General features: G+C 32.4%; 1 protein-coding gene across 1 annotated transcript in view; it reads right to left on the bottom strand.

Annotated features, from left to right (window-relative positions):
• LOC143918729 (octopamine receptor beta-2R-like) overlaps nt 1-24,012 on the bottom strand; it is a 204,395-nt gene that overhangs the window by 156,531 nt on the left and 23,852 nt on the right. The window contains exon 2 of the mRNA XM_077440749.1: nt 19,948-20,265. The gene's annotated coding sequence lies outside the window, so the exon portion shown is untranslated. The remainder of the gene's footprint in view (nt 1-19,947; nt 20,266-24,012) is intronic.

Below are 24,012 nucleotides of genomic sequence, written 5' to 3'. Positions count from 1 at the left end.
ATTGACACCATACACCGTGTGCGGCCGTACCCGTCCCAGGGCGTTGCAGGTTCACAGCAACAGCAACAGCAACAGCGAGAGGGCAACAGCGATGTGAGTGTGCGCACGTCATCAGTGGTCGTACGGTTCACTCAGCGCCGTCGTAAGGAGCTGCTGATGGCGGCCGTGCGCGCCCGCCGCGGCATCACCACCAACGACATCAATATTCCAGGCCCGCCCACCACCCTATACGTCACGGATCACCTTACACCAACGAATAAATTATTATTGAAGCGAGCACGCCAATTGAAAACTGAATATAACTACGCCTACTTGTGGGTTAAAGATTGCAAGATCATGATTAGAAAAAGTGCGAGCTCCAATATCATACAAATCTCAAAAGAATCAGATCTTTGCAAAATCAAATGACTAAGTGCAATATTAAATTTTAATAACCTAATAATTATCTATGCATTTATTGTCTACTGGTCTGCATCACATATTATAATGTATGTGCAAACAATTATGTACGTATGGCTATATAATTTATTATTTTTATTATTACTATATAACTATGCTATTTACATATATTTTACTCATAAACTAAAAAAGGTACGAGTTCATTTTTATATTTGTGTCCATGTATACCTTTGTATTTCAACTGGTATCACCAAGGATGGTTTGCTTAATAATTCCATATCTTTATCTGTGTATGCAGTTATGTGTATGTTTATATGCATATATCTATTTTCATTTATGCATATGGATATTTATATTTATATCACTACGTGCTCTATCTACTTCCTTTTTTACAATGTCTTCTAATCGTCTTGTCATTTATTATCAAAATGTCAGAGGTCTCCGAACTAAATCTGACTCTTTTCTTCAAAATGTATTAGTTAATAATTATGATATTATCTGTCTATCAGAAACTTGGCTAAATGACTCATTCAATAATAGTGAGTTTTTTGATGCCATATATCAGGTGTTTCGACGTGACAGAGATTATTCTCTTCATAACCAAATATTTGGTGGTGGTGTAATCATAGCTGTGAAAAATAATCTACCCTCTGTCATTCAAAATAATTGGTTAACTTCCACAGAAGACCTTTGGATTACTATTACCACTAAATTTTTTAAACTAAATATCTGTACTGTCTATATTCCTCCTGGTAATTCTCACCAAACTCTATTAGTTACCCATTTAAATAAAGTATCTGATCTAATAACCAATTATCCAGAGGATCGATTCATTTTACTCGGTGATTACAATCTTCCCACTATTGATTGGACAAAATACGACTCAAATCTGCATCTATTTCCTTCCAATTGTATTAATTTTTCTTCCCTTTCCTTTACTCAATTCTTATCTTATAATAAACTTTATCAATACAATTATTTGTCAAATACTAATAATCGTATTCTTGACCTAGCTATTAGTAGTTTCCCCTTATATATTTCTCGTGCTGACTCTACGCTAATCCATGAAGATTCTCATCATTTATCCTTTTGCATCTCAATAATTTACAACAAATCTTCACCCTTGAATTATAATTATAATAAAACTTTCCTCTTTAGAAAAGCTGACTATGCTACAATTATTCCAATTTTAAGCGATATCAATTGGAATTCACTTTTGTCCAATTTAAATATTGATTTAGCTTGTAAAAAATTTTACGATACCTTACAAAATATTATTGAATGCCACGTCCCTTTTACTCTTAAATCTAAGCGTACCAAATATCCCCCTTGGTTTACATCGTCTCTTATTAAAATAATAAAAGAAAAAAACAAATTCCATAAAAAATTTAAAATTTATTCAAATCCCTTAGATTATCAAAGTTTTTCACTATTAAGAGCTCGAATTAAAAAATATTCTTTAATCTGCTTTAGAAATTATATTTCTCTTATTCAAAATAATATTAAAACTAATCCCAAATCATTTTGGTCATATATAAATTCAAAAAAAAATACCTCCTCTTCATATCCTTCCGTAATGTATTATGGAAATAAGTCGGCTTCACATGGTTCTGAAATCTGTACCATTTTTGCTGACTATTTTGACTCCACTTTCAATAGTGATTCTACCATTAACCTTTCTATCTCTAATACAGATACTTCTTCTTGTAACTTATCTACTTTTCATTTTGACTTATCTACTGTACTCAGTCACATCAACTCTCTCAATGTTAATCTTGGTGCGGGTTGTGATGGTTTGCCTTCTTTTTTCCTTGTTAAATGTGCTGTCCCATTATCTCTTCCCATAACAATCCTTTTCAATCTTTCTATGTCGAACGGTAAATTTCCTGACTATTGGAAATTATCTTACATCACCCCTATTTTTAAAAAAGGTGATAAGAATCTTATTGAGAATTACCGTCCTATATCTAAACTATCTGTCATTAGTAAAATCTTTGAAAAAATTATCTATAATTTCCTTTTCTCCAATTTCAAAAACTACATTATACCTGAACAACATGGTTTTTTTAAGGGGAGATCGGTAGAGACTAACCTGCTTAATTTCACTAGTACTCTCACATCTTATATGGACAAACGAATCCAAATAGACGTCGTTTATACGGATTTCTCTAAAGCTTTTGATAAAATCAATCACAACCTTTTACTCAATAAACTTTGGTCCCTCGGAATCCGAGGAAATTTATTTCGTTGGATCTCTTCGTATATACTAAATCGTCACCAAATCATAATTCTCAATGGTTTTAGATCATCACTTAGACATATTCCTTCCGGTGTCCCACAAGGGTCGCATTTAGGTCCCTTATTCTTTTTACTCTATATTAATGATATCTCATACATCTTCAAACATTCCTTTATACTTCTTTACGCTGATGATTTAAAAATTTACAAACCTATATACACCATAGACGATTGTCATAAGATACAAGAAGATCTAGATAGATTCTCTATATATTGTTTAAATAATGATCTTTTTATTAATCTAGAAAAATGCTCTATTTTAAATTTCACTAGAAATAAGTCAATTATTACTAATCAATATCAATTAAATCATTCAATCCTTAACACGTCATCTTCTATTAAGGATCTTGGTGTAATACTCAATGATAAACTAGATTTCTCTGAACATATTTCTTTTATTACCAACAAAGCATTTAAATCTCTTGGATTCCTACTCCGCTCAACAAAACCCTTTAATGATCCTTACGTACTAAAATTACTTTATTTTTCCTTTGTAAGGTCTCACCTTGAATTTGCCTCAATTATCTGGTCACCTTTTTATTTATCCCATATTAATTGTATTGAGAAAGTTCAACTTAAATTTATTAAATCCTTACGCTACCTTTTTCCTACCTATACCCATTCTACTGTTTCCGACATTTTAAAAATCCTTTCTTTTAACAATCTTTCTGTCAGGCGACGACATTCTGATGCTATATTCTTCTTTAAGCTCATAAATGGTTTCCTTGATTGTTCTGATTTACTGAATAAGGTTAATTTCAGAATCCCAGTTCGATACCCTAGACGCGTTGCACTCTTTTCACTTGATCCTTTCAATACTAATTCCCAAAAATATTTTTATCTGCAGCGCGTTTATCGTATGTTTAACGGAGAGCTGAATGAGGTTGATCTGTTTGGTATTTCCCTACATCAATTCAGGTCTAACATCAAGAGAATCTTGACCGATTGATTCATTTTTTCTTCTATTCTATTTTTCCAATATTTCCATTATTTTTATACTTTAGTTTAGTTATGTAATGTGCTATTTAATCATATTATAGCTTTCATTCCTTTCCATTTCATTTGTTTATTTTGTATTTACCTTTTTCATTTGTTTTTTATATTTGTAAATTTCAATTTCTTCTTATATTCTATCTTATAACCTTTTCCAATTATTTTAATACTATAGTTTAATTATGCAATGTACTACATATTTTGTCATGCCTTTATTCTTTACTTTTTAATTTGTTTTCCTTATATTTATCTTTTTCATTTTTGTAAAAATCTATTATTGGACTCGGGTGTTACATATATTATTTATTTACTTTTTGTGTTTTTTATACCTATCTCTGTACATCCTGTCTGTTGATTTTTCAATTAATAAAATAAATAAATAAATAAATAAATACAAACATCATCCAGTGACATCTATGGGGTATTTTTAGCAGCATTTTACTATAACAATTGGCTAACCTCAAGACGCTGAATAACTTGAAATTTGCAATAGAGATTAGAAATGAAATGCCAGTTTACATGAACCGTTTCAAGGAAAATCAGAAAAATCAGCAAAATCTGAATCGGCTTGGAGTCACAATTGAACCGCGAGAGGAGTGAAAATTGAATCGTGACCATTCTGCTCGAAAGCATAATATGCAAACCATTAGTCCACGCTGCTAGTATTGAAAAATATTATATATGATATAGTCGGATCAAGCCAAAGTTAGTAAGCCCGAAGTAAGCATAGATTTTTGCTTGTTGTTTTATTATAATAGAATTAATGGAACTGTAGTAGTTATAAAGTGCCTGCAGCGTTGATCCTTAGACTAAGCTTTTAAGTAGATTTGAACTATGGGGTGGAGAGCTGGCACTCATCCTGTTGAAATTTAAATTTTCATGTGCATGTATCGTATTAACATACGTGAATCATTACGTGCGATTGAACCCGAGTATTTCTGTAAAGTCAGTAATTTTCAAACGACTTTTTTTAGACATGAATTAGACATACGTTCGAATGTGTATACATCGGCGATGACACTTATTATGTATATGCGTCACACGTGTGATCTGGCGAAAAGGCGCATTCAAAAATAGACGATCGGCCTTAAAATAAAGTGTCGTCGAGTGTGCCAACGCTGTTTCCATTTGCGTCACCCTAAATTGTGCGATGAATTCGATAAAAAATCAAATGAGAAGGGATTTTCAGAGGCGAAAATAAAAAGGAGTCAGTAGGAGAACGAGACGGTGTGCACAGGAGAGACACCCTCCGACTATTTTCGTACCCGTTCGATTATTCAAATTGCGGAGATCTCGGTCGGATAGCTCGAAACGAGATATCCGAGTTAACCGGTCGGTTATTTTAAACCGTGAGCGAAGAAAGGTATTCGATTAAGCACGACCGTGACTCTTCCGAAACAAGGTTTAGAATGCGTCGACTTAAAAAGCAGGCTGTATCGAGTGGAAAATCCGACCCGTCGCTACACAGATGAAAATTTAAATATTTTAGTTTAATTTATCGCCTAGATGTTTGACGGTTTATTTATGATAGATGACGGGTCGTAAGTGACGCAATCTCTATCGGAAAACTTTCACGTAAACGAGACGTCAATTTTCGTGAAAATTTCGATATTCACTTACGGTAACGAAACGTGTCACACATTGCAATCTATGCCAGAACGATTGTCACGCTGTTCTAAATTAACTCGAACGGAAAATAAATAGTTGGATTGTCAGTCTGTTTAGGAAAAATTAGATTGTCACATCTGACGTGTGAAATACAATACTAAGACTGATATTTACTATAAACATTTGAGTGACAATTTTTTTTATTATTCGGTTAACTGTTCGGCTATTTTAAAAAGCAAGACGTATGAAAATCGTAATGGTGATCGATCTTTGAACGTATGTACATATGTGTTCGTATTCACAGAAAAATAAAACGCTAATGAACTGCGAATACTTCGTAAAATTGTAGAAGCGCTATTAAAAATACGTGGATATGTAAAAACGACCTGCATACATTATTCAACGAAAACGTTACAATAGTACGTTCTTATTTTCATACTGAAAAAATCTTTTGTTTGTTTTATTATGTTTTTTTTTTCGTCGACATTTTCGGTGGGAAATGTGGCTGCGTCAGATGGACTCGTTTTTACTTACAAAAAATAAATAAAACGGTTATATTTTCAGTACTTTTGTAGGAAAGCTGCTTAAAAAAGAATACATTATTGAGGATGCTCGTCTTTTTGAATCGCGCTCTTCGTAAATATTATTTTTTTTAATCGCCGAAAACAAAATTCGCGTAAACATAATGAATCACCGGTTGATCCGACTGTTTACAAAAAATATTAATTAAAAACATTTTATAAACATATATGTATATCTAAAAACAAATATTAATGTATAAGAAATATTGATGTATAAGAAATTTCATGTTTTATCACTTACATATATACATTTATACATATACTTAATGTATGTTTTTTTAGGATTTGCAGTCCTTGAATATTCAACATATTACGATATAATTAAACTCATATATTGGGATGATGTAATGTGAAAGCTATTAGACATGAATTAAATATTTCCAGCATTTCATATAGACCTTGAAATTCATCCACGTAAAGAGCTCGCCATAATATATAATAAAAAGTTAAATTATGCTAAAATAGTCCAAGTGGTTTATTATTAATAAACTAGAAGCACTCTTACAGACAAGCTGATATTAAAAAAAAAATCATACGAATAATATTTAATCGACATTCTCCGAGGGGTTATGGCGTATTTAATTTTCATATTCGCATTCAGACGATTTTACGAGGATTTAATGAAAAATAAAAACGACTTTGAGCCCTCTTGGCAAACGATAAGGCCTTTAGAATTACACAGTTAATTATCGGCCGAAAGTATTTTCATTGGAATTAATTAAATTTTCTGAATAAAAACCTACGATAAAGTAAACATCGTTATCAAAATCATCATTTGATATACTTTTTTTAAATATATGTACATATGTATATGTATTTTGCTTGGAATTCTGTCTGGTATGTTAAGTTTGTTGGATTCTCTTTGTTTTATTTAATGGAATATTTTTTGTAGAGATTACGTATTCCAAGTCACGAAAACATAATTACGAATATTCAATTCAAACATCAATCGATCGTCATTTTTTGCGGTTTAAACTTTATATAAATTGTTAAATAAATGGTTGGAATAATACATAAAAACATCGAGAGTAAATGCAAAGTGGTTTTATGTTAGATTTAGAATGATTGTTTCGATGTTTAATGACAGTTAGCGTCACGTTGTATTGCATTAAATCAAAACAGAGATGGTTAATTCAGTAAAGCAACGTAAGTAAATAACGCTTGTATCATAAATTGTAAACACAGTGTATTCATTACAGGGAAATGCCTTAATGATGATGATGAAGCTCTCACCTGGCACGTGTAGAATTTAATACTTGCTGTAATATCAGTTTTTTGGCACGGAGTCAAGGGATACGTTTCATTGTTCAATGTCGATGTTTAATTTGGCTAATGTACGAGGAAAACTAGTTTATTTCGCAAGTCGACTGTCAGACACTCGAAAGATACTCCCGCTTCGAAACTATGTCAGTTTTAAATAAATCACGCGAAAACAATTTGAAATAGATACTTGCGGAATGTATGGAATCATTTTTCCGCGTTTAAAATCAAATTAGCATATTTTTTAAGTATTATATATGTATGTATGTACATGTGAAAAGTGCTAGAAAAACACATTTTTTAAAAATATCAATAGACTGAATAATAATACCAAATTTAATTGTCTTTCTTTTTAATGATGTAATAAATAGGTTTTTAAAAATAGAGAACTGTGAAAGTGTAAAGTTTGTTTTAAAGTTTGAATAAAAATATTTTTATATTTTTTCCTGTAGCTAATACAAATGTTACTTCGTTATTATTTTTGAAATTCTAAGCTTTCAAAAAATATGTAATCTATTTATTTATTTAAAACTTAGCTACAGACATATGTTGCTTTTTTAAAATGATTTGCCACATACGAATATGTTCTCAAACAAAACATCTGACTTTGATGCATCTAATATATCGATTTATCTATTTACATATTATGGTCGTAAAACCCCGACTTCGTGGTTCGGTGAAAATTTATAGTTATAAAACCTATCGAAACGCAAAGTCTTATTTTGAAACATGGAAATTATTTTGAAATGCAGAAATATACAGATAGCTTTCAGCAAAAATGTATTAGTTTGATCTGGTGCGATCTCTGGTGATGGCCAGAGATCGCAACTGAGTCGAGACATGTAATTTTCAATGATTTTGTTAATGATTGAATTTCTCTAGGGTCATGTTGGGTAGATTTGATTTTTCAGTTAAAAATAAGCCTCCGTAAAAAGAGAGAAAGGGACATGCTAGAAACCTTCAAAATGTGGTGCTGAAAATGGATGTTGGGCATTCCATGGACCGCAAGACGCACAAATATCTCCATTCTCAAAGAGCTGGCGGTTTCAAAGAGGCCAACAATGTGGATGAAATGACTGAACTATGTACTTCATAGAAAATAAATATAAACATATATGTATACCTTGGTTAAGAGATAAAAAAAAAATATATATATATAAAAAATAAAGCGACAATCCTCCTCGTTGACAGTTTCAAATCTTTCATAAATTCCACTGCTTTTACAAGACTCTGTGGAAGTCAAAGATTTTAAAGATTTCAACGGTATCTAGGTGCTTTGATATCATGAGAAGGAGGATGCCAATCCGAAATCCGCAGGATAATAGAATAGGTGAACATCTCTACCCTCAAAGAGCTGGCAGTCTCAGAGAGACTCCACAAAATGTAAAAAAAGGATTATTTCCTATTTTAGCCATATTGCCAGGAAGGATGGGGAGAGTTTAGAGAAGCTGGTAGTCACTGGAACACTAGAGGGAAGCCGAGCGAGAAGATGATTTTCCATAAGATGGTCTTACCAAATGAAAGTACTGACTGGATCTTCTCTAAGCACAGGACTTGGGACAGGACAAAAGTAGTGGAGTTGGATAGTCCAACAGATTCCAGATGATAGAAATGATCAGCATTGAGCAAACAAGATAGAAGAAGAAGTATTATTTTGTTTGCCTACTATGTATGTATATGTACTATATATGTATTTATATACATATGAATGTTCGAAGACAGGTTAAAAATTTTATTTTTTGAATAATTATGTGACGTGAATTCGGCATATTATGATTAAGATATGGACAAGGGAAAAAAGGCTGTTGTACATAATATATGGGGTTGTGTAAAATTGGCCCTCTAGTAGTAAATGAATCATGATAGGATGCGGTCCATATATCAGCTGTTCACAAAGGGGGCTCTGGTCGATCCCTACCCCCATTTGTTTGCAAAGTTGGCAGCCGACAGACGGGGTAAGAGGGGGTGACGACGTCGAAATATTAGGGAAGCGCTGGCTCTAATGGCCCATACGTGCAGGTCTCTCAAGCGCACAATATTAGAATAAAAGGTCGCGAGTCTGAAAATAAGAATGCCACGGAATTTTTATTGAGGGGTCACACGTAGTCGAGGAAAACATCGTTTCGGTGGTCTTTAAACTTTTTTCAGGTTTGACCCACTTTCTAGGGCTCTTATGGGTATGCGCTTAGGAAAATTACGCTCGGAATATACATACATACATATAGTAGATATGCAAGGCACGCGAAAATTTCGAATGCGTTTGGTTCTAAAATGGTGATATGTAAAGTTGAATGAAAGTGAATCTTTGAAGCTGTTGTAAATGGTACTACTCTGAATGAGTAGTATTTCAAATATATGAATCTGATTTTAAGAAGAGTAATGATTAAGAATATTTTTATTTGTTCTAACAGAGGTTCTATATGTGTATCATAATGACAAACAAAATAATTCATAAGAGAGAATATTAATTGTGACTTCCGTGTTATTAAATTTAATAAGCTTAGAAGAAGTTTATTAAATTTAATAACAATGATGTCTATTATGTTCTGGTACTCTTTTTGATGTTTTATTAATATGTATTTATATCAAAAAATATATGTACATATGTACTAAAATATCTTCATGTAAAAGTATTTAGCTAGCAGTGGAGTGTATCAGTACTTTATTTAATTATAATTTTTTTATGCATATGTACAATACATGTATATATTTTATATAAAGATGCAGGTTAAGTATGTATGTATGTGTGTTTCATGTTAACAAAGCAATCATATAGTCGATGGTAATCGACTGATAAATTTCATAGATGAATTTGCATCATCATTTTCTTTCATATCCTGTCATGTTACTATTAACATTCTGCATCAAATTTTATAGAACAACTCTCCATGATATTGTTGGAAATGTACATATATATTTTTAGAATGCATTTTATAAAGGGGTTTTCAGGATTTTTACTGAAATTTACACAGATTTATGATTCGAATCTGTGTAAAATACTGGTTTATGTAAATATATTGCTGTCGGTTCCCTCATCACTGAGGATCGTGACTATGATGTGCGGTCAACCAGCTGCCTCCATTCAGTTCTAAATTCGGCCAGGCGAAGACTTGCTACCGTGGAAGCGCCCGTCGCTGCAGATACTTGGTCAGTCCAGCGTGCGGGGGATCTGCCTCTGGCTCTTCTGCCTTCGACGCTACCAACCACAACCAACCGCTCCAGGCTCTCCTCACCTCTTCGTGCAATGTGGCCGAAGAACTGCAATATACGTTTCAGGCATATTGTTGACAATCTATCCTTGATTTTCAATTCTTCAAGAATAGACACATTCGTGCGTTTGTCGGTCCAAGGCACGCGCAGTAGCCGTCTCCAGGACCACATCTCGAAGGCATCGATTCTCCGTCTATCCGCCGCCTTCATGGTCCACGTCTCGACACCATAAAGGCAGACAGAAAAAACGAGACTCTTCACGAGACGGATTTTGACAGCAGTTGTAATGGCTCTATTCTTCCAAATCTTCGTTAGTTGTGACATTGCCGATTTTGCTAATGTAATCCGGCGCCGTATTTCCAATTCGCTGCCGCCGTTGTTAGATATGAGTGACCCCAGATAGACAAAATTATCAACCACATCTATACCGTTTAAAGCTGAGTTGTTGTTTTGCAGCTGTTGGTGACGGTCAATTATCATAATTTTTGTTTTGGGGCGGTTTATCTGGAGGCCAAGCACATTACTCTCTGTCTCAACACGACGGATCAGTTCGGCCATTTCTTCATGATTATTAGCTATGAGCGTTGTGTCATCCGCATACCGAAGATTGGATAGTTTTTTTCCACCAATGGACACTCCACCCTTCCAACCATCCAGTGCTCTACGCATTATATACTCTCCATATATATTAAATAGGTCTGGAGATAATATACACCCTTGCCTTACTCCACGTTGTACTCGAAAATTTGTCGAGTTTAGCGAATTGATTCGAACTACTGCATTGTTATCATTATACAAGTTATGTATTATCTTTACAAGATGCATGGGGACTCCCATGTCCAGTAGAACTTTCCACAGATAGTCCCAGTTCACAAAGTCAAAAGCTTTTTTATAGTCTATAAAACAAAGAACGGCTGGAGTTTGAAACTCCCGACATTTTTCAATGAGTTGACGTATATTCAGTATTTGTTCCCTCGTCCCTTTGCCTTTTACAAACCCTGCTTGTTCGTTCGGTATTTGCCATCCAAGGTAACTGCTCAAACGATCTTTAATTATATACAGCAATACTTTACTAGAGTGCGATATTAAGGCTAAGGTCCTGTAATTCTCGCATTTTTTTGTAGATCCTTTCTTGTGTAAGGGAATGAATATTGAATTGACCCAATCTTTCGGCCATACTCCGTTTACCCAGATCTTGTTGCACATATTACATAGCGCCTTTATCGCAGTTTCACCAAGCTCTTTCAGAAGTTCAGCTTGTATACCATCGCTGCCAGGAGACTTTTTACATTTCAGTTTCTTTATGGCATTTACAACTTCAGATGTCAAGATGTCAGGCTCCCTGACATCATCAATTAGGGAAACAATTGAGGTCGACGAACTACCACTGTACAATTCCGAACAGTATTCTTTCCATCGGTTGAGTATCACATCAATATCTGTAAGCGTGTTTCCAAATTGATCATCTATTGTCCAAGTTTTGGGTGAAAATTTTTGAGTGACGATTTTTACTTTGTGAAAAATATCCCTTGCCTGATTCTTTAATGCGTGTTTTTCTATCTCCTCACATATGTCATTTATATATTTAGCTTTATCCCGCCTACAACTCCTTTGAATATCTTTATGTAATATTGCATACCTTTCAAGATATTCTGTCGATGTTATGCCAGTTTGTTTAAGTCTTTTACGTTCTTTTATCTTAACCCAAGTTGAATCAGAGATAAAAGACTTACGATGTTCATTTTGCGGTGTTTGATGTTTTCTGGCATACCGAATTATGAGATCTTTAAAAATTTTCCAAGACTCTTCTACATCTACATTAGGATTTATTTGGAATTCTGCATCTTTTTCTCTGATTACATTGCCAAAATTAATTACATCATCATTGGTGAGTTTAATTGCTTTATTTTGATGTCTTTTAATCATTTTCAATTTCAGTCGAAATTTAGCAACAAGTAAGTTATGGTCCGATCCGCAATCTGCACCTGGATATGTTTTGACGTTATGTATCGATGATTTCCATCTAGAATTTATTAATACATAATCGATTTGGTTGCGGTGACGATCCCCAGGAGATATCCAAGTGTACAATCGCCTAGGATGATGTTGAAACCAAGTATTCATAATGGACATTTTATTTTCAATGCAGAAACTTATAAGTTTCTCTCCTCTCTCATTTTGAATACCCAATCCATATTTACCTACTATGTTATCAATGTTGCTATTATTACCGACTTTGGCATTAAAATCACCAAGAATGATGGTCATTTCTTTGTTTGAGATATTTGACAATGTATCGAGTAGTGAAGCATAGAACGCATTTATTTTAATATCTTCGGCATCTGCAGTAGGAGCATATATTTGAAGGATGTTTAGTTTATACGGATGCGTGTTGAGTTTTAAGTGTATAAGTCTGTCACTTATGGGGTTGTAGCCAATTAGTGCACTGGTTAATTTAGATGCTAAGATCACCGCGACACCGCTATGTGACGAATCTTGGTTACCAGAAAAATATATCGTATTTCCATTTGAAGTTTTATAATGGCCGTTGTTCTTCCAGTGCGTTTCCGAGATTCCGAGTATATCTAGCCCATGACTGTACATCTCTTTCTCAACAACCAGTGTTTTCCCAGGATTCAGGAGTCCTCTAACGTTCCAAGTACCTATTTTGGATTTGTTCCGTAAAGTTTCTCCAGTCGCATATTTTCCACATGATGCCTGGTGAGTCACATGCATGTGGCCAGTAGCCAATTTCACACCGTGAGACCTGGAACCTCGAAGGCGCCGGGTGTCAGCCGGAGAGTCAGACTTCTTCACACTTTTATTTTTGTACATCATAGTTATCTTGGGAGAATACTGCAGTGGATTCCCACTTCCTTCTACAGCGCAGTAAATGTTTTGACATCTTATACTGGCAGAGCTGCTGCCCACTACCAGGGATTTATTATAGAGTTTCCTTCTCTGTCAAAGATGATACGGTACCTTTGAAAACCGGGTTGTGCTTTTGTTAAGCGGCGGCACTTACTCGCCGCTGACCTGAGACCGTCATAGTGTTGTGTGACATTTTATAGAGTGAAACTTACCACGGATTCACTCATCACCACTCTTATCTCAGCGCTCCTTGTCCAGGACCACCATGTCGCCATGGCAGTTGACTGCAAGAGTCGTTCCCCTATTTGCAACTTGGGGACCTGAGCGGTTGCATGGAGCTCTGCTCTGAGCTTATTAATTACTCCGTGCGGACGGACGTGTGTTTCCATTTATGATATATTTACATATATAGACAGTTTATTCACAATCATAATATTTATGAAATTAGTACCAAACAATAACGTTAACGTTGAGTACAAGTATCCAATATCAAATATTAAATTATCAAAACTAAATATTAAATAATTCAACACTCAATATTAAATAATCAATTATGAAATAATTCAACACTCAACATTAAATAATCAATTATGAAATAATTCAACATTAAATATCAAACCATTCACTCAATATTAAATATGAAATAATTCAACGTTAAATATTATCAATACTATCATTAATAAATCAATCGACGTTAATAGTAAATTATTATCAAAAGAAATGTGATCGAAATTATGTGGGTAATTATGTAAATATGAAAATATTATAAATTTAAATTCCATTTAAAAAATATGAAATCAAGCATAGGTAATGATTCTGAATATGTACTAACTTGCGAGGCGCCAGAAGAGCTACATACTCATCCCAGCACCTCCTCTTTAGCTCCAATTTAACACAAAATTCTACATACTTATCGGGAACAACACACAAACACACGTCCGCACCGAGCTCGCTCAACCCGCGATCTCGGTGCCCGGTTTATGTAAATAAGTATACATATATGTATGTATGCATGGAAAAAAATGAAAGAGAAACACAAGCACCCATATTCGATGGAATGTTCGACTCCATGAATTGCAAAAAGATTTGCTCCAGATCATGTGAAATATGAAAATGACTTGCAAAGTTTATTTTTAAACCAACTAACTTTTATCGATGTTATGAAAATACTTTTTTTTAACAGTTTTCTCCAACACGCACGTCTATTTATATTATTTGGGAATATTTACAGCCCAATTTGTTTTGAAAATATAGCACCTTTTTAAATATGGCATATTTATATATAAATATATGTATATATGGATATGGTAGAATAAAAAGTCAATTTTTCACTTGTTATATGCTATAGCTTTAATCCCATTAGCAACTGGGCGATGAAATTATTTTATAACATCATCAAACACTTAATTTTATATAATAATTATTACAAAATTATATTATTATTTTAGGACAGTACCAGGATCGTTTCTTGAATTTTTCTGTCTTAAAATTGTAATATAGAACGGTTCAGTTTGACAGTCGAGGTTATATTAAATCCGTCGATTTATTAGACAGGGCGATATATAGGGCACCGCGTCAAAGCGTTCTACGTCGTAAAACAGTTCATCGGGGGGATATTTTCCACGGCAAAATATAGTGTCAAATTATCTGCAAGACTCTGGTCTTTACGATGGGTTAAAGTTTATCCGGATATTATCTCCGTGTGATGTTCGCTATTGCGATTTTGAACGTACCGGTGTACGTGCAGTGCAACGCTCGGAATGCACACTGTAAATATGTGTATAAATTCAACTAAACGAGATTTGGAAAATTGAAAATTGATTTTATCACTGCTATTATTATTAGTGTGAAAACACGTTTTCAGTTTTCGTTTTCACCGCGTTCGCTCTCGCAAATTTATTGTTTCCACGCGCACTTCTATCGATAAATCACTCGCTTACAACGCCAACGGCTTAACGTTCAATTGTTAAATAACATCGCGTGTAATAAACCGAGTAAAATTTAACAATTTAACATTTAATTAACTTATATTATTATTATTATTATGTATATGTATATATGTAAGAAGAGCGAATAAGTCTGTGGGAACAATGCAAAATTGTCATACGTATTTTTTTTTATACATATATACGAAGTAAAAATAGGTAAATAATAAATGGATGCGGTGCATCCACTCTAAAATCGCTAGACAAATTGAACGACAGAATAACGGACGGCTGCTTTCAATGCAATTCTCGTCTTCTCGAATGATAGATTGCACATCAGATGACGGGTAACCTTTCGATGTGCTGTGCGAGTTTAATAAGGCAAGATTCAGGCGAGTTTAATAAGGCAAGATTCGATAAGTTCCGAATCTTGCCTTATTAAACTCGCCAGAAAGATCTAACTCAATTTTAATAATTACCATTTAAATAATTGCATCTGTGCACATCGAAAGGTTACTCGTCATCTGATGTGCAATCTATGATTCGAGAAAACGAGAATTACGTTTAAAGCTGCCGTTCTGTTAATCTGTCGTTCGTTTGTCTGGCGATTTTAGAGCGGATGTACCAAACCCATAATAAATAAGTTAAACATTAAGCTTTTTATCGTGTATTGATTTCGTTTTTATGCTTTTGAGAAAAGGTGTATGTGAGTGTTTCTGTACAATTATTAAAAATTCATTTATTCTATCACACTTAAAGTTGAAAATTTTAAGTGGACTGGAAATGTAAATTGATGTTATCTTTTGCATTTTTTTTCTAAAATAGCATAAAGTTTTGTTTATATCACCGCAGCAGCTCAAGCCGGACACTGCACGTAAACAGCAGTATGAAAAATATTCTTTAGTAGTTTCTATGTATTCGGAACGGCACAAACCGACACGATCTATACATATTAAACAGCAGTACATGTCACTGAAATGTATCAAACGGAACAGGTTTTCTTTTACTCATGACGTGACGTTATATTGGCGAGTGCACCCGCAATAACAAAAGTATTGCTTTATATGTACATATATGAGAATATTTTCGGAAACTTCATATTGTGACAATATTTCGACCCAAGTAATATAATCGCGCTCTGTAATGTATGTACACACATATACATATGTACACCGATTTTATTTTGCATTTATTTCAAATAAGCATCAAGGTGCCGAAAACGGGCGGCGCTGTATATTATTAACAGAACTTGTATTTTCCGTGCAATGCTGTGCTGTGTTGTGGCAAACTGTTGACATGGAGTGCTGGATAATATAAACAGACTTTAATTTGAGCTGAAATTTTATAAAAATAATAAGTGAGTTTCATAAATTAGTTTTTTTTTATAAGGAAGTTATACTTTTTCTTTTGAGCTACGAGTATTTTCATGTTTTCCTTGGAAAATAGTTTAACTCTGATGTTGAACGGAAGTTTCATGTATTATGTACATATTTAATGAAGATTCACAATCAGGAATGGAGTTCTTGCCCGCGTTTTTTATTACATTTATTTGTGTCTCTATTAGAAATGTATTTATTATACATATTCCGAGTTTGAAAACAGCATTGAAACATGCAAAATTTTTTGAAATGAGCATGATGTCATTTTATTTTGCCCCTTTTTATAAATAGTTTCTTATTAAAAATCTCTTTTTTCCTATATACATATATTATCATTAATGAGGCATGATTTTGTGCACGCATCTCAACGAAGATTGTCTCTTCGTATTAGTTTTTTTTTGTTTCCGTATAAACACTAAATTATGTGTGTAAAGTACAAATATGCTCATTCGATTATGTCTGAAATGGATGGCATCAATCATATAAAATATTACACGTACATTTTTCAATAAATACTACGCATGACATTGGTACAAAATACATGTATACATATTTCGAATAATTTTTAATATATTCACCGTACAAAGAGCCATACAAATTTATAAACACAAGTGTAATTTTAACCTTCGACTCGTTTGGAACGCACCGCAAACAAATTTTAATAGAGTATTATAATCGAAAAATTATCACAAGTGGTCGTTGGATTGTACGCGTACGTATTTTAGATAGCGTCTTACTCAAGATGAAATTTCATTTAATTAATCAACAGTCTGCCAAAATTGTATCGCTGGTAGATTTGCATAGGCAACGCTTCGCATACTTTTGCAAAGGGGGGGATTTTAACATTCTATAAATGAAATCAATCAATCATTCATTATTGACGTTCGGTCGACTCGACAATTCGTCTCAATTACTACAACGTAAACGTTTCGTTTTATAGATTCGTTTACGACCCATTATACACCACAGCTATGGACTGCGAACAGTTGTGGTGGTTTTGCGAAACGTTGACCGCGTCTTACATATATTATTATAATATTATTCATTAATATTTATATTAAGAGAATTGGATGTCTACAACGATTTTTGGAAAGTAATTGAATATGTTTTTCGTATCTACGTGTAGATTAAAGCATGGCCTACTTTTGTATTTGAAAAAAATGAACTTCATTGAAACATCTGTATATGCAGTGGTGTAGTCGGGCCAGGTCAGAGCAGGTCACCACCCTGGCAATTCTTTTTGAGCCAGGCACTTTGATTGATATGAAAATTAAAAAATATTTTGGCTAATATTAATAACAATTGAGATGATAAGAATAAGAGGCGACTCAATTGAAGTCTTTAAAATAATAAATAATCATCCTAATTTTACTATGTCCAAACTCATCACGTTCAAGGAAAACACTCATCTTAGAGGTCACACTCTAAGGCTACGAAAAAAAAAATTGAATAAATTGATCAGATATTCCTTCTTTTCAAAAAGAGTCGTTAAAGTTTGGAATAGTCTTCGCAAAAATGTAGTAAATTCTGGAAACCTCAATATTTTCAAAAACAAGCTAGAAGTCTTTCTAAAACTTGAAGATTTTTGTAATTCTTTTTTTCCAATATTTTCTATATTTTTGTTTTCTTTTAGTTTTTCTGTTACCATCCCAGCGTGCGTATTAATAGTGAAAAATCTAGTGCGCTAATTAAACGTTCGCCGTTCATCCACGTCAAAATGATGAATGAATGTATGTGTGTCTTCGTGGATATGTGTAAGTGTGTACGCTCCCACGCATCTGACGCTGACGCCACCCATTCCAACTCAAGCGCTCAATATCCCACTACCCCTCTGCTCCACTTCCCTGTGCGTCCTCGACACGATCGGTTGTCACGCTAAATCCCTATGCATAACGTACATATACTCCTGGCATTCTATTTTTTATCTCCATACTTGGCCACGCACTCGCCACATACCCACACACATACATCCATAGCGTCCGTTTTTATATATATACATATATTATGTTTTAAGAGATATTTATCGAAATGAAGAAAAGTGGACTTAAGCCACTTTTAATGTGATTTATTTGATTTTCAAATGCTCTATGATATTTCTAATATTGATAAATAATTAAAAATATATTAAATCAATGTTACCATTAAATGTACGTTTATTTTCAAATTAGCCTAACCCTACTTAACCTGTACGGTCATTTTTGACAACATCCGCATCTTCACCTTTCCTTTCGTTTAATGTAAAAAAACACACTAATACGATTACATAATATAAAAAAGCAATTCAATTTGATAATATAACATGTTATTTGTATTAGTTTAAGCCACATTACGCTTTGTCTCGTTTAATTGGTTTGTATAGAAAAATTCAGAGAAATGCAGTGGTAGAATTTTCGTTGGTATATACATACATATATATGTACATGTTTAGTATAATTATGGACCAAGTAACGGAAGCTTATTTATATTTATGAGGAATAGAAATACAGATCTCATGTTTCATTCCAGAGCTCAATTGGCAATATATTCTGTTAGTTAAATGTTCTTGTAATATATTAAATATAAATTCATAAATTTTAGTAGGTAACGTTAGTCGGTGCATACGCACGTAAGACGTCTTCTGTTTCAGAAACTCGTTTGATTTTCACATTAGCGTAATTTTGAGTTATTTTTAAATAAATTTAAATGCATTTGAAATTCAAATGGGCTGTCTCGTCACTTTTTCGAGATGAAAAAAAATATGTACGGTGGAAGACAATAAGGCTTCGTATCGATACAGACATTCGGACCGGTCCAGCCGAACATAAATAAATGCATACATGTTTAATATATTATAAAGATGAATGTTTTAAATGTAAACCAGCCTATTCTTGCATCAACGCATGGCCATTTTGTGAGCCATTTCGGAAACATTAAAAATTTGTATTTATAACGGAATAACTTTCGCCATACCACAAGCTCCATTGACATAATTGATATGCGAAAACAAGAATCGTCTCTGGAAAAATATCAAAGATAAATGACACACAGCTGCTCAAGAGCGTTCTCAAATAGATTCTATTGAGTTGTTTCCAAAATTACCGACTCACTGCTATGTACAATATTAAACAAGAATTTCATAAAAATTGTTTATGTAGAATTTTATTCAATAAGATTTTTTTTTAATAAAATAAACAATTCAAATAAAAATAAGTGTTCTATATGTATAAATTGAATATAAATAAAATAATTTGCTAAATACATACATATCATAAACCGTCTGTTTATTTTTATATATGTATGTATGTAGAGAAGAGTAGGACGTTTGCAAACAGAGCGAAGGAACTAATCTACGACATAATTAATTGCTCGACAAATTGAAACAGATACAAAATATAAACCTATCTGAAAAAACGCACGTGTCCAAAGGTATAATTGATGACTTACCGATTTTTAATACGATTCGTGTTTGTCCAGTTGGCTTCGCACCAACCGAGAGTGGTCCCCACCTTCTGGGAGCACAGACACTGACTTTAAAAAATATTCATACACAAATAGACACTATTATTTACGTGTTAGACACATAAACTACATACACACAAACACGAACACAATTTAATATTTATTTTTTCCGTTCAAGCGACGAGTTTTCAATAAATTCGTCCGTCAACGAACAGATTCACTGCTCCACGGGGCAAACCGGCGACTGGTCTCGTGTTTCCGGTTCCGGAGATGGAATCACTGTCATTTCACACTAGAAGGTATCTGGAAAATAATAAAAAAGAAACGTATACTATCAATAAGTTGAATTTGAAAAAAAATACAACGCCCACACAACCGTGTGAACCATCAAAGAAAGATATATTTAAAGATCTGTGCGTATATTTTCAACATTGTCCGCTTTTTTATGGGTTGTGATTTTTTCGCCGTGGAAAAAAAGAGGTGAAATAGAAAATGGCAGTATCCTCGCTCGAGGCGAATTTTCATTCAATCATACTGAATGTTTGCCAGTTCGATTTCGGCGAATGATACAATTACATACATTCCAATAAATGACGATCTTGTCCAAACATCTACATAGTTACAGCAATATTGAAATCGCGGTTGGCATATATATATATATATATATATATATATATATATATATATATATATATATATATATATATATATATATATATATATATATATATATATATATATATATATATATATATATATATATATATATATATATATATATATATATATATATATATATATATATATATATATATATATATATATATATATATATATATATATATATATATATATATATATATATATATATATATATATATATATATATATATATATATATATATATATATATATATATATATATATATATATATATATATATATATATATATATATATATATATATATATATATATATATATATATATATATATATATATATATATATATATATATATATATATATATATATATATATATATATATATATATATATATATATGTATGTATCTTCTTACATTTTTTTACGTAGCTTAATTTAAAAAAAATGCTTAAAGCCATATGCGTAATGAAATATTTAATAATAAAAAAAAAATGAAAACCACTAGTCATAAATCAAACATTTAATATTATGCTTATATTTCATATAATGTGCATATATGTATATCTGTGATGTTTGAGAGAGAAATCTAAAAAAAAAATTTCTGTTAAAATGATTTTTTTTTATATAATATTTCAATAAAAATTTTGAGTTCATGTTAATGAGTAATTAAATGTTTGGCCACAGAGTCGTTTTGGGCAATTGCAAAGACACTGGCAAAAAATTCTTTTAAAATAAATTTTAATATTAGCAATATTACTTTTTTACAGCATTTTCTATAGTAATTTCGATACAATTTCTTCAGAATGTAAGTTTCAAAAAAAAAAATTTAAAAATACTTGATAAGAAATTTCTATTTTGTATATACATATGTATATATATGCATGTACTTACATATGTACATTATGATCAATTAAATTAATTAGTTATTAGTTATAATAGTTTGCTAAGGCTTAGTTTATATAGGCTTAGGTTAGCTTTAGGCTAGGCTTAGGTTAGGTTTGGGTTAAGTTTAGGATAGGTTTATATTAGGTTTCGGTAAGATTTAGGATTTTTTATTACAATAATTATCACATTAACCGGGTATTACTTATTATAAGCACATTGCTAGTTATACATATGTATACACACATTATATTGTAAGTTGTCAATGAAAAAAACGACGAGGCTTACTGTCAATAAAAAACATCATGTAATTCTTACGAGTTCGCCAACCGTAACCTTCTATCGAGATTTCGGTACGATTAAAGGTATATTTTTGATAAGGTTATTGAAAAGAATAAACAAACAAAAAACTGGGCTAAGGGCGTGTCTCGTACGCCAATCCGAAGCGTGAGTAATGGACGACGGACATAAACTTGTGTCGTTGCCGAAAACTTCAAAGACAAACGGTCTGACGGTTAATGGACGCATAAAAACCAACCCTTTTCCCATCCCCATAATTCATAAGGGGGATGATAGTTAGCGACGGGACTCCCTGGATCATCCATCTACTTTAGGGGAGCTGTCAGGTTGCGCCCCTTATACGACCGCGTCTCATTATGCGACATCATAACGTGATATCGACAATTTTCCCTGCGCGAAAAAACGAAATAGAACGTGTTAAAATGAAAAATGATAGGAAATTGATGTTTTGAAAAAACGAAATTGTTCTCCCTCAGGGGGCGACCGAAATGTATAAAAAATTTATAACTCCCCGGGATAATAAAATTCAAGACGTTGTTCTGCGAAAGTTTACTGAGCTTAGATAATTATTTGCATTTTTATCGTGCTAAGAGCGATCTTCTATTTTATGACTCGCCAAGAACTTGGGTCGTATTCTTTTATTGCGCTGTTGAATGGAATGTAGAAAGTACATGGCTGGAGAATTCGAAAACTGCACGGGGAATTATGAAAAAATGTAATTAAATAAATGTCTCGTTACCCGATTTTTATATTTTACTATACGTCTCAACTCAATAAACAAGATAAAACATTTTGAACGGTGAAAAATAAAGCTGTAGTTAAAATTTAATGTCAACAGTTCGTATATTATAAATCATATGCGGTTTTATTCGCCTTTGATCACGGGAAATTTCGAAATAGATGGACAATTTACGTGCATTGGTATAAAATTGGGTCAAAAAAAAAATTAACGAATTGATATATCTGAATTCATTAATGTTTTTATTTGAAGACGATTATTTAATTTAAACTATAAATGTTGATGTTGATTTTTAATTCAATATTTAAGTAATATATTAAAAATAAAGTTAAAAAAACGCACCTACATACAATACTATACTAGAAAATGTTAATCAGAGAAATTTTTTGCAATGATTTCAGTTTTAATATTTAGGTTAAGCAAAATACAAGCGAGACTTTTAAGTAGGTCATGAGTATATAATAGTTCGATAAAAAATATTCCTTTCTGCATTTTTTAAAATGTTTTTCAGCAAAATCTTGCTGAATAGTCTTAATATAATATATGTACATATATATATACGTATATAATAAATTGTAAAACATGGCATTAAATTAAATTTTAAAAAATTTACTCACATGTATTGGAAAAATGAAAATGTTATTTACGAATTAATATGTACATATATTTAAATATAGGGTATGACTGTGTCAAAAAAATAATTCTATTTGAAAATTATCCTTCATGGAATTTTATCGCGTCATGCTGATTATCATTCATTGGAGTCATTCATTATCATTCATTCTCGCCTCATTGATTATCGGTTGCGTCCATTGTTCCAAACAATTAAAGCAATAACTAATGTTCTTGATATTTCACCAATTGCTCGAGTCTTACGTTGTTTGAATTTGGTCAGTAATCACACGATATTTTCAATATTTCACCGGATAATCTATCCGTATTTTATATACTTACCTATATACATATATTTTTTATTATTTTCAATTTGTTATTTTTCAATTTATAATTTTTAATTCTCAACTTTCAATTTTTAATTTTCTATTTTTATGCACAATTTTTTTCATGTTTTATTTTTATTGTTTTTTTTATTATTATTATTTTATTATTTCTCATGTGTTCATATCTTTTATGTATTTTCTGGCCACAGTGTCATATTGGGGTGACCTGTGAAGACACTGGTATACTTGTATATTAAAAATAAAAAAATATATCAAAGATTTTTTTTTACAAACCGATTTTCTACGATTTCTTCGGGTAAAAGGTAAATAGACTTCGTTTCAACGACCTACGTATGTATGTACGTATATTCAGATACATGTAGGCATATATGTATGTAAGTAAGTATGTAGGGGAGCAAACAGTATGTTAGACACCATAAATCTGACATTTTCACGTTCGGATTTATATTCGTTTTCGTTGGGATACCACCTTTTCAGACTATAAAGTTCCGTTTGGATACGTGCAT

This window comes from Arctopsyche grandis, chromosome 11 (assembly GCF_051622035.1).
Source record: "Arctopsyche grandis isolate Sample6627 chromosome 11, ASM5162203v2, whole genome shotgun sequence".
NCBI classification, from domain to species: Eukaryota; Metazoa; Arthropoda; class Insecta; order Trichoptera; family Hydropsychidae; genus Arctopsyche; species Arctopsyche grandis.
Note: the sequence above shows the minus strand (reverse complement) of the source record. Positions and strands in the feature narration are given on the sequence as shown.